This window comes from Fukomys damarensis, unplaced genomic scaffold (assembly GCF_012274545.1).
Source record: "Fukomys damarensis isolate Sample0158 unplaced genomic scaffold, DMR_v1.0_HiC HiC_scaffold_37, whole genome shotgun sequence".
Taxonomy (NCBI): domain Eukaryota; kingdom Metazoa; phylum Chordata; class Mammalia; order Rodentia; family Bathyergidae; genus Fukomys; species Fukomys damarensis.
Genome location: NW_022900949.1, coordinates 35964777 through 35975311, shown reverse-complemented (window position 1 = coordinate 35975311; position 10535 = coordinate 35964777). Strand labels below are relative to the sequence as shown.

At 38.4% G+C, this 10535-nt stretch overlaps 1 long non-coding RNA gene across 3 annotated transcripts in view; it reads right to left on the bottom strand.

Moving 5' to 3' along the window:
- Positions 1–1534: 1534 nt before the first annotated feature.
- The window catches only part of LOC117284499, a 23617-nt gene continuing 14616 nt past the window's right edge, over positions 1535–10535 (bottom strand). For all 3 annotated transcript variants that reach the window (XR_004515598.1, XR_004515597.1, XR_004515599.1), the window contains exon 5: positions 1535–2449. This is a non-coding gene — a long non-coding RNA (uncharacterized LOC117284499). The remainder of the gene's footprint in view (positions 2450–10535) is intronic.

Here is a 10535-nt window from a genome sequence, read left to right as displayed (position 1 = left end):
GTATTTTTGAATAGCTGGTCTTTTTTTTTTTTTTTTTTCCTGTACTGGGGTTAGAACTCAGGACCTTGCACTTGCGAGGTAGGCATGGTGCCACTGAGCTAATTCCCAAGCCCAGAAGAGTTGGTCTTTGATGACATCATTATCTTCTAGTTCTGAAATTCTGTAGTCATATTTGCCCATCCTGCTGCCTGTACTTTCAATATGGTTTTTAATCTCCTGGATTTCTATTTGAAACCTTTACATGGATTCTACTATTTTGGTACACTGGTCATTTACATTTTGTATCATTTTGTTTAGCTCTATCTAGCTGTTTATTGGTGTTTTTTGCCAGCTCCTGCATCCTTTTTATTATTACTTTCATTATCTGTTAAGTTATATCTTCTCTAATCTTGCTGGGTATCTCCTTGAGCCATTTTCTAACCTCCTCGCTATGCTTTCAAGTAATTCAGGAGTGTAACTTATACTACTCTACTCCTTGAAACCCTCTGAATTAGCTTCAGGGGAGTTGGGAGGTTGGGGAGGTGTTTTGTTGCCTGTCCTCCCATGTTTCTAATGTTTTTATTTCATGGTAGTGTTTGTGGATGCTTGTAGTCTAAAAGTTTTGTTGCTAGAATAGAAATTTAGTTGCTTTTCAGTGATGTACTTTCTGTGTGGCTAAGTAAAATCCTTTGTCAGCCCCAAGATTTGACCACCTTTGTTATTTTGAGAAAGAAGGATACACTGTAGTTAACTCAGTAACCAAGTTCTTTGGAATTGTACTTTAATATTGTTATGGTCACAAAGGCAATTTGAGGGTTAGCTTCCAGAGAAACAGTAACAATTATGTGACCCTGTTACTTTCAAGTGAAATAGCTACAGTGGTATCACCAGAGACAAATTAGATATAAACATAATATAAGAACCAGTTATGTACATGCCAACCTTTGTCCTGGAGAAGAAACTGGCAATTATTATATAAACATTAAAGCAACTCAGATGTTGACCTACCATTAATATGTACTAAATGCAATAGCTATATTTCTGCTAATGGTAGAAAAGAATTAAGCAGTTGTTTTACAATCTTAATTTTCAAAAGATTAACAGTTTTATGGTTATACTATTAACAATTTAGGATTTGGGACTATGAAGATGCAAAAGAAAAACTTGGAAACCTTAAATTCTATTACAGGAAAAGGAGGAGAGGGTAGAGTTGCAAAGTATTCCACTGGGGAGTAGAAGGATGATTATAGAATTAGGTAATTGTAGGACAAAAAACTGGGAAAGAATAGAAGATAAAAAAGGAAAAAAACAAAAAATATATAGAGTAAAACTAAGAAGTAATTTAGAGGAGAAAATTTTAAAGGGACAGAGGAAAAACTAGAGAAATAAAAGAAGAAGATTAGAAGCAAGGCGGAAGGACCAAGAAAGATAACCCAAGCCCAAGGAGGCTGTTGAAGAAGACAAGAGGGAAGGATAGAAGGGGAAGAAAACAAAACAAGAACAAAAGGAACAAACAATGCTCACACTCACACACAAAAAACCCCAAAAACAATACAATAAATTTTAGAAAAAATGAAAGCCAAAATGAAAAACATTTCTCTGTGATTTCAGGCCTGTGGTTATCTTCCAGGGTCCATAGTGTTGTGGTAGTGCCAGTTCAAGGCAACCCTCCTCCCACTGGCAGACAAAGAAGGTAGTCAGAGCCCAAGTCTGTGCTGCATATAGTCACTAGCAAGCAGGCAGTAGAATTAAGGTGAGGGTGCTGATTCTGGGTCTTTCAAATCCATGGAGATTCTGGTCGAACCTGACCCTTGGTCATGAGGATGGGACCAGGGTTACTAAGTTTAAAACACTGAGTGTTCTTGTTAGTCTGATCACAGCTCCCTTACCACTGATGTCTACCTTGACTGTCTCTCACAAAGTAACAGTGGGAGTGTAAATCAGAGTAGAAGACATGAAATCAAGCCAACTCACTGCTGCTCTGACTTCTAGGTTCCCTTGAAGATGGTGATTTGTTGCTGCTTGGTTCCTCCCTGGGATGGCATCTCTCCAGGGTATGTGGCAGGTGCTTGAACTACAGTCACTTGCCAGCTGTTGTAACACACAGCATTCACTGGTCAATTCTGCTGCTGCATTTTTCCCTGAAGACCTCTAGAGTTGCCTCTTTTCAGTGTGTCTTTGTAGATTTCATCTTTCTTTCTCACGAGCCACAAGCCACCAGCCACAAGCTAGGCTGAAAGTGTAGATGGCCCGTTCCTATTTCTGCATTATGTTCCATCTGTTCAATTTCCATGTAGTCTCCAATTTTTTTCATTGTATCCATTTTGGGACCCAGAGATCCACCTTGCTCCTTCTTTTCTTCCCCAAGTTGCTATTTTCCAGGGTCTGGATTCTGAATCTGGAAGGTGCTGATTTGTTGCTACTTACTATCTCTTGGAAGTCTCCACAGGCTTCATTTCTGAAATAGAATCTAGAAAATGCTGCAAACTTAGACTTTTGTGAAACAGTACTGTAGTATGGCCTCCCATAGTATGAAATTTGTTCTAAATAAATTTTTCAGAGCCTTGGAATTTACTAAGCATCTTCTCACACTTTTTGGTTTGTAATGATTTGGGGTACACTACCTCACTCATTTTAGTGTGACAGGATGAAGAACTTCCTTTTGTATAAACAAAAAATGTTAAAGGAGGCTCTCAGCAATGTGCAAAGCACTGCATTGAGTGTGACTTCGAACATTGCTGAAAGAGTTAGCATATATTCCTGTTCTAATTTAGCATTAAAACGGCATGTTGATCTTGGCCAATAATTCAAGGAAAAAAATGTACTTTACATGAGAGTTCATGAATAGTTAACAATGGATGTATATTTATATTTTAGATAGTCTTTCAGAACTGATAAAACATTTCGGCCAATTGTTCTTCATGTCATCACATCCTGCAATTTATTGAAAGAATCTCACATATTGAGCAAGGGAAATGGCAGGTGTCATTTTTCCCTTCCAAGTACTAACCAGGTTGGATCCTGCTTAGCTTCCGAGATCAGATGAGAGTGGGTGCATTCAAGGTGGTACAGCCATAGACTGAGTGTTGCTCTCATTTGCTGACTTAAACATTGTTAGTCAGTTCCAGTAGGCATTTTCTGCACAGGAATCTCTGTCTGTATATTTTAAGGAGTCTAGTTTGTTTAAAAATCAATCATATATACAGCAATTTAAATAAGGAGTCTAGTTTGTTTAAAAATCTATCCTATATACAATTTAAATCATCACATGGCAAAACCCTTCAGATAATGAATAGAAGGAGTGTATCTCTGCACATTTGGTTCAAAGAGGAAGTCACTTACGGATTCTACAACCTAAAATGTGTTTCCCTATTACCACCTTTGGACTACATTACATAGGTAAATAGAATCAAGGAAATGAATAAAATCAATGCAGCAATATAAACTTGATATTGCACATATATGGAAATAGCCATCCCTCCTAACAATAAAGAATAAACATGAAAAAGAAAATGAAGTTACACTAAAAAATAATGGTGGCATAGTTGTACACACCTATAATTCCATCTACTTAGAAGGATGAGGCAGGAAGATCACAGGTTCGTCAGCCCGGATAACTTAGCCTGTCTCAAAAGTGAAAGGGCTGGGGAGATAGCTCAGAAGCAGAGTGCCTCTTGACTTTTGATTGCCACACATACACACAAAGAAACAAACAAATATAATTTACAAGTCCTCGTAACTGGACACATACCCAACTGTTGATGACACAATTCACTGAGTAAAAGAGGAGAGATGCTTTGTGTACCAAACAGCCATCTGTCAAAGAACCTCTTAAACACTCGAAGGGCAGTCTAATCACTAAGTTTTAGTAAAATTAACTGCTATCTTATTTTTAAATTCTAAAAATAAAAATAATCATTGTTTCTCCCAACCAGTGAATTATTTTTGTGAATCCCTAGAGTCTGCATCAGAGAATGCTAGGGCGTTCCATGGACCTTTAAAATGTTTTAAATTTCAAAAGAAAAAACACCATACAAAGTCACTTAACCTCACTGAGCTTAATTTTATTCATTTTTAAAATGGAAAGGCAGGAGATTAGAGTGTGGCCTGTCAATTTCAAAGTTCCAGGCCACATGCCCAGGGAACAGTTCTGAAAGTCCTACACCTGGGAGGGGAGGAGGGGGTGAAGGGAGGGCAGGGACAAGGGGAAAAAATGAGAACCAAGACCTGTCATGTAAAGGTACAAGATCCCAATAATGAATGTAACTGTACTGTATACTTAAAATGTACCAATAAACTCAATGAGGAAAAAAAAATAGAAAAAATAAAAAGAAATTCCTACACCTGGAACCAAACATTTCTTCAGAGTACTCGAGCAGGTTTGTTTGTTTGTTTGTTTAGTACCAGGGATCAAACTCGGGCTTTGGAAGCAGGCAGCAAAACCACTGAGCTAAATCCCCCAGCCCTCAAGCAGGTTTTTGACAGGACAGCCTACATTTGATGGTAGACTGAGTGGGAGATACAAAAGGCAGCCGCCATCAACCCAGGGCCACTGCAAACTCTCTCAATGGCCAACCCTATGATCTGTACAGTGCAACTCTTTTCTTACCATTTTTTTTAACTTTATAAAAGAAAAGGGTTTATTTGGCTAGTGATTTGGGCAACTGGAGGGTCCTAACAGCATTGCACCATCGCCCTGTTGAGGGCCTGCTGTGAAATGGAAAGGGAACCCAACAGGAACACAAAGGAGTACGTAGGTGAGTGAGGAAGCAGGGAGCAGGGAGGGATCATGCTCTCTCGTCAACAGCCTTTCTCACTGCAAATGGTCCACTCTTACCAGAACCGACATTCTAGAGACACAGCTTTCACCCACGCATAAGGGTGGTGACTCCTGACCTAATTACTGTCCCCTAAATTTCACCTGTAACAGATTGCTTCTCTCCAACAGTGCCACTTGGGACCTGCCTCCAGGACAAACCTCTTGGAGTCCAACAAAACCCATCATAGCACTTGGGTAGAGAATTTTAAGTCTTTTTTTGTCTTAGTTTAAAGATTTGCTCTATTATCTTGTATTATCCAGTGATGTTGATATGAAGGCTACTGCCAATCAAATTGCTGGTTTTCTTACAAAAATACAAAATTTTCCTCTCTGGAATCTTTAAGGCTCTGTTCTCACAGGAGCTGGGTTTGGTAGAGGAAAGGACCTCTTTATATCTGTGCTCTAGGATTTTTATTAGCCTCTCCCAAGTGCCAACTCAGAGGCCATCCACTGTAAATTCTCCAGAAATAACATAGTAAACAGGGGAGACATAGCCCTCTGCCTGCATGGAGATTGTATTTAAGGGTTGAGACTGAGATAGACAAAGACTACAAACAAAATAATTAAAGAACATGAACAGAAAGAAAATGTGTTTTTATAATAGAGAATAACGGATTAGGTATGTAGCTCCTCAAGATGAGTTGATACTTCACCTTTTTAAGGTGAAGACCTCTGACTTTGGAAATGTTCTTTTTCTCTCTCTCTCTCATTGAGTTTACTGGTACATTTTAGGTATACAATATAGTTATATTCATCATTGGGATCTTTACATGACAGGTCTTGGTTCTCATTTTTTCCCCTTGTCCCTACCCTCCCTTCACCCCCTTCTACCCTCCCCATTTACAAATACTTTATTTCCATTTTTTTATCCTACAAAGAATGGCTGCTATGAAGAAATAAACCAATAACAAATGTTGGCGGGGTTGTAGGGAGAAAGAAACCCTTCTCCATTGTTGGTGGGAGTGCAGACTGGTGCAACCACTGTTGAAATCAATAGGGAGATACCTCAAAGAGCTGGGACTAGAGGTTTCATTTTACCCAGCTATCCCTCTGCTGAGTATCTTTACAAAAGAATTAAAAGAATCAGACCACAGTGATAAATGTGCACCTATGTTTATAGTGGCACAGCTTGTAATAGCTAAAACTTGGAAACAGCCCATTTGCCCATCAGTTGGAGACTGGATAAAGAAGATGTGGTTTTTCTATAAAATGGAATACTACTTAGACATAAAGAATGAGAAATTAGAGTCATTCATAGGAAAATGGATACATATTGAGGATATACTCCTAAGTGAAATAAGTCACACATGTGTAAATACTGAATAGTTTCTCTGGTATGAAAAATTATAATAGTACATAAGAGCCTAATGATATAATTGACAATGTGAAATAGGAAGAAAAGGGCTAAAGGTGTAGGGAAAGTGGGAAAGGCAGGGGAAAGGTACTAAGGGAAAAGAAAAAATTATGAGAAAATGAATAAATGGAAATAAAGTGTCTTTTCTTACCTTTAGTTGGCCTGAACTCTCTCTACAGAGACTGTTTCTTTCCCTATCTTTAATAAATGTGAAACTTTGCTGCCCTTTGTGCTTGTCTTGACCAATTCATTGCTCAGGACAGAAAGAAGCTAGAAACCACTTCTGCAAGGAGACTCCAGCACCCCAAAACCTGGCAGCAAAAGTAATTATAATAAAAATGTCATGCTGGAAGATTTACTATAAACATCAAATTGAATGTGATGTGAAAGCCCATTATAAAACATTCTGTAACTGATAATAATAATAATAATATCTCAATAGGCGTAACAGGCCTATTGGGTATTGAGATGTAAGACGTGTAAAAGAATTACATGCAATGATCTTCATAATATTATTTGTGTAGAAGTTTTATTGTTTCCAAGACATTTTTAAAAATGATATTAAGACGTCTTGACATTATAATATCACAAAATGCGAAAAACTGGCAAGTAATAAATCACCTGAAAGAAGATTAACCTTAAATATTCATATAAAACATATATAGGAGCAGAAGGAAGCAATAAATAGGAATACTGTCCACATTTAGATTTCAAAATATCTCCTACATTTAAAACTGTGAGGGACAGAGTGCTTTTAATCACCCTGAAATCTCATCATTTTAGTTTAGGCCATTTTAAGACATTTATTTAAAGACATCACAATGACACTTAATTACCTTAAAATTAAACTTTTTGTAATCTACCCTCAATGCCTCCTCACCCATCTTGCCACACAGGGCCAGGGTTCTGTTATTGGCAGTAGAATCAGCAGTGTTCTCATTATTCTGACCAAAGGGTAAGACCACCCTCTCAGTAGCTTTCCCTTGCTCTCCAAACCCAAAACATAACAAAAAATCTTCATGATTTTTTCTTAAAAACATAGATTTCATCATCCCTACTTTACTCTTCTGATCTGGCACTCCAGTGCAGGCTTACTTTCCTTTATCCTTCAACCTCTTCCTCACCACCCCTCCTCCAGTCCCTAATGCAGTCCTTCCTGCATACTTAGTGTTTATTACCCCTATGTTATGCTTCTGTTACACAATGTTCAACCTTCCTGCTATCTATAGAATAAATGCGCAAACTCCTAAATCTGGTATTCAATCTGGCATTCAGATTTCACCACATTTAACTTTTCCTAGTGCACATGTTACAACTTTCAACCAAGCTGGGGAAATGTTTTATTCTAAATATGCTGTGCTCTTTCCTGCTCCTCCATGTTTTGTTCCTCGGTAGGTAGATGGAAATGCCTTTTCTTCTCCTTTTTTCCCACTCTACAATCCTTGACTGCTCGGTTATTCATTAATCAAAAATAGATTGAGTATCCCAAATGTTCCAGGCTGTATGTAGATGGATCAAGCCATGATTCCTGCCTTGATAACCGAAGCTCGATGGACACAAAAACAATGAAAGCATAAATAAAAGGAACAATGCCCATGTAGAATCAGCCTCTCAGTCCAATGTCTCTCTATTTCAAAAATTTACCAGGGATGCATCAGATTTTGAGTGAGGATGCTCTCTTTGCACACCATGAAGCCACAGTAAGGATGAGCAATATAATTCAGGAGGAAGGGAGTGATGTCAACCTGCTACAGTGAAGGAAATCTGAATGAATTAAGTGAATTCAGAGTGCAGATCGTACTTTACATTTTTAGATCCCATCTCCTACCTACTCATGAAGCACCACGAGGCATACAGGGTGGGGTGGCCATGCTATGTAACTGCTGCTGTTTATGCTGGCGTGGACCCATATGCCCCCATGGAGCCTTGAATTCTTTGATTGTTAACATAGTTGCAACCACTGTTAGGAGCTGGGGTGAGCTTAAAAGGATATACTACTGATCCAATGGGCATTGTTCATGTTCCCTTTGACCAAGATAATAATTTCAAAAGCAACCACCAAAACGTGGTTGCAAGTATAAAAGGGGGTATTGCAAACCTAAGCAGTGTTTGCAATTTAGCCTGCAGTGACCTATCATTTGTTTATTTTGCATCCCTGCAGAGACCATCTAGTGAGATAAAGTGCGTATTTCATTTGTCATGCAAGAATTTATCTGCTCCCTACTCATGCTTCTGGGAAGTCATAACTCTCATTATATTTTAAGGAGCCTTCATAACTTTTTTTTTGTATTTTGCAGAACCAACCGATCCATCAGTATTTCGAGAATAGATGCAAGATGTCCGGACAAAGACAGAATGAAACTGGAGACTGAGAAGCTTTTACTTCAGAGGTGAAGTAGATGCGGAGTAGAAGCAGATGTTTTTATAATGCCCTCTTGAAAATAATGAAGGAAACTAAGGCAAAAGTGAGTGGATATTTAAGAAGTAAGCATTGTATAGATTTGGGAGGTTGGCGTGAAGATCAGTAAGGGAGAGGGAAATGCAGGAAGACTGGAGATTAACCAGGCCTCAGAAGTAGAAGGAAGCAGGCATACCTTCTTGTAGGGAGTGGGAGACGTGGATAGAAGAGAGTCTCCTGAAAATTCTGCAAACAGGAAGGAACTCTTCTGTAGGTAATAATGTGCCAATTAGAGAAATGAGACCGGTATGTTCCCCATTAGACCAGCTGAACAACTGCAACTTCGAAGTTGTGTTACGGACCTTCCCCTAACCAACTATACCTTGTACACAAATAACTGTAAATATTTAGTCTTTGTGCCCCAAGGAATTCTTAGCTCAATTGGGCAAACTAATTATGTTTACATGAAGAAAAATTTTAATGTAGCACAGTATTTCTTCCCAGGTTTAAGTTTATTTTGTATAACTTCTAATATATATGAGTTTACTTCTGCATAATTTATGGCACCAATTTTATCTTCATGCTAGGTTATTTCTTGATTAAAAAAAAAAGAATCTAGGGACAGGAACTGGGTATAGGAAATAAAATTAAAGCAGGTCTTAGTTATTTTCTCATTGCAGGAACAAACACCCAGCACCCACCACTCAAAGGAGGAGAGGTTTGTTTGGACCTATGTTTTAGTTTGTAGTTGGCCAGCTCCCAAGCAGATCATGATGGAAGAGTCTGCCAGAGGACATGAAAGAGGACAGTTGTAAGAGTCACTTGTAGGAGCCATTTTTAGGAAAAGGATTACACTTTGAGAACCTAATGTTAAGTGAAGTAAATCAGACACAGAAGCTTATATAGTGCATGGTTGTTCTTAGAAACTCAGTATATAAATAAAGTGCAAAATAAGAGGCAGTAGGAAAAAGAGAAAAGTTATTGTAATTTAGCACAGCCAATGTATCGAAAAGTGTACCTCGATGTAATATAACTGCTGTATATGTTTTATGGTTTTCACCTGTTAGCCTTCTCTGTTAATCTGTATCTATAACAATTAATTTGATAAACACATAAAATAAATAAATCTGACACTGGCAGAAACATTTTTTAACAATGGGAGTAGAGGGGATGGGGAAAAAAAAGATATGTTATGTATATGTACTGATTCCCCATGATGAATGTAATCATTGTCTACTGCAAACATGGACTAATAAAAAAATTTAAAGTTGAAAACAAAGAGCCTGGCAGAGGAAACCTGCTCAAGTTATGGCCACCAGGAAGCAGAGTGAGGGTAACAAGGAGCTGGTGAAGGATGGATACCCTTCCAGACCATGCCCTGAATGACCCAGCACTTCCCACCATGTCCTAACTCCCAACATCACATTTGCTATAGCACTTCATTATTCAATTACCTTTCACAGCCTCATCTATAAGCACACAAGGCTTTGGGGGGCACCTAGATATAAAACATAATGAAGCAGATATCAGAGAAGGTCACTTTTGCACAACTACATCTTAAGAGAGAGAAAATGAAAAGAAAGCAAACAGTGGCTTTAACGGAATGTTGGTGGTGACTGTAAATGGCATATTCAGTTTAGAGTAGATAAAGCTCATTTCTGCAGATCAAGGGTCCCCCACATGTGGACAATAAACTCCAGATTATTTTGCCAGATGGACATGGGAAAGAGAACACAATACTGTATATCTTTTGAATTAACATTATCTCTGAAGTACAGTTTTAACTGATGGTGTCTCTAAACAATAATATTTCATTCTAATAAGAGAATCACTACTAAAAGTGAATGTCACCGGGTGTGGTGGCACATGCCTATAATCCTAGCACTTGGGAGGCTGAGGCTAGAGGATTGCTGTGAGTTCAAGACCAGCCTGGGCTACACAGTGAGTTCCAAGTCAGTCTCAACTAGGTAGTGAGATCCTGTCTC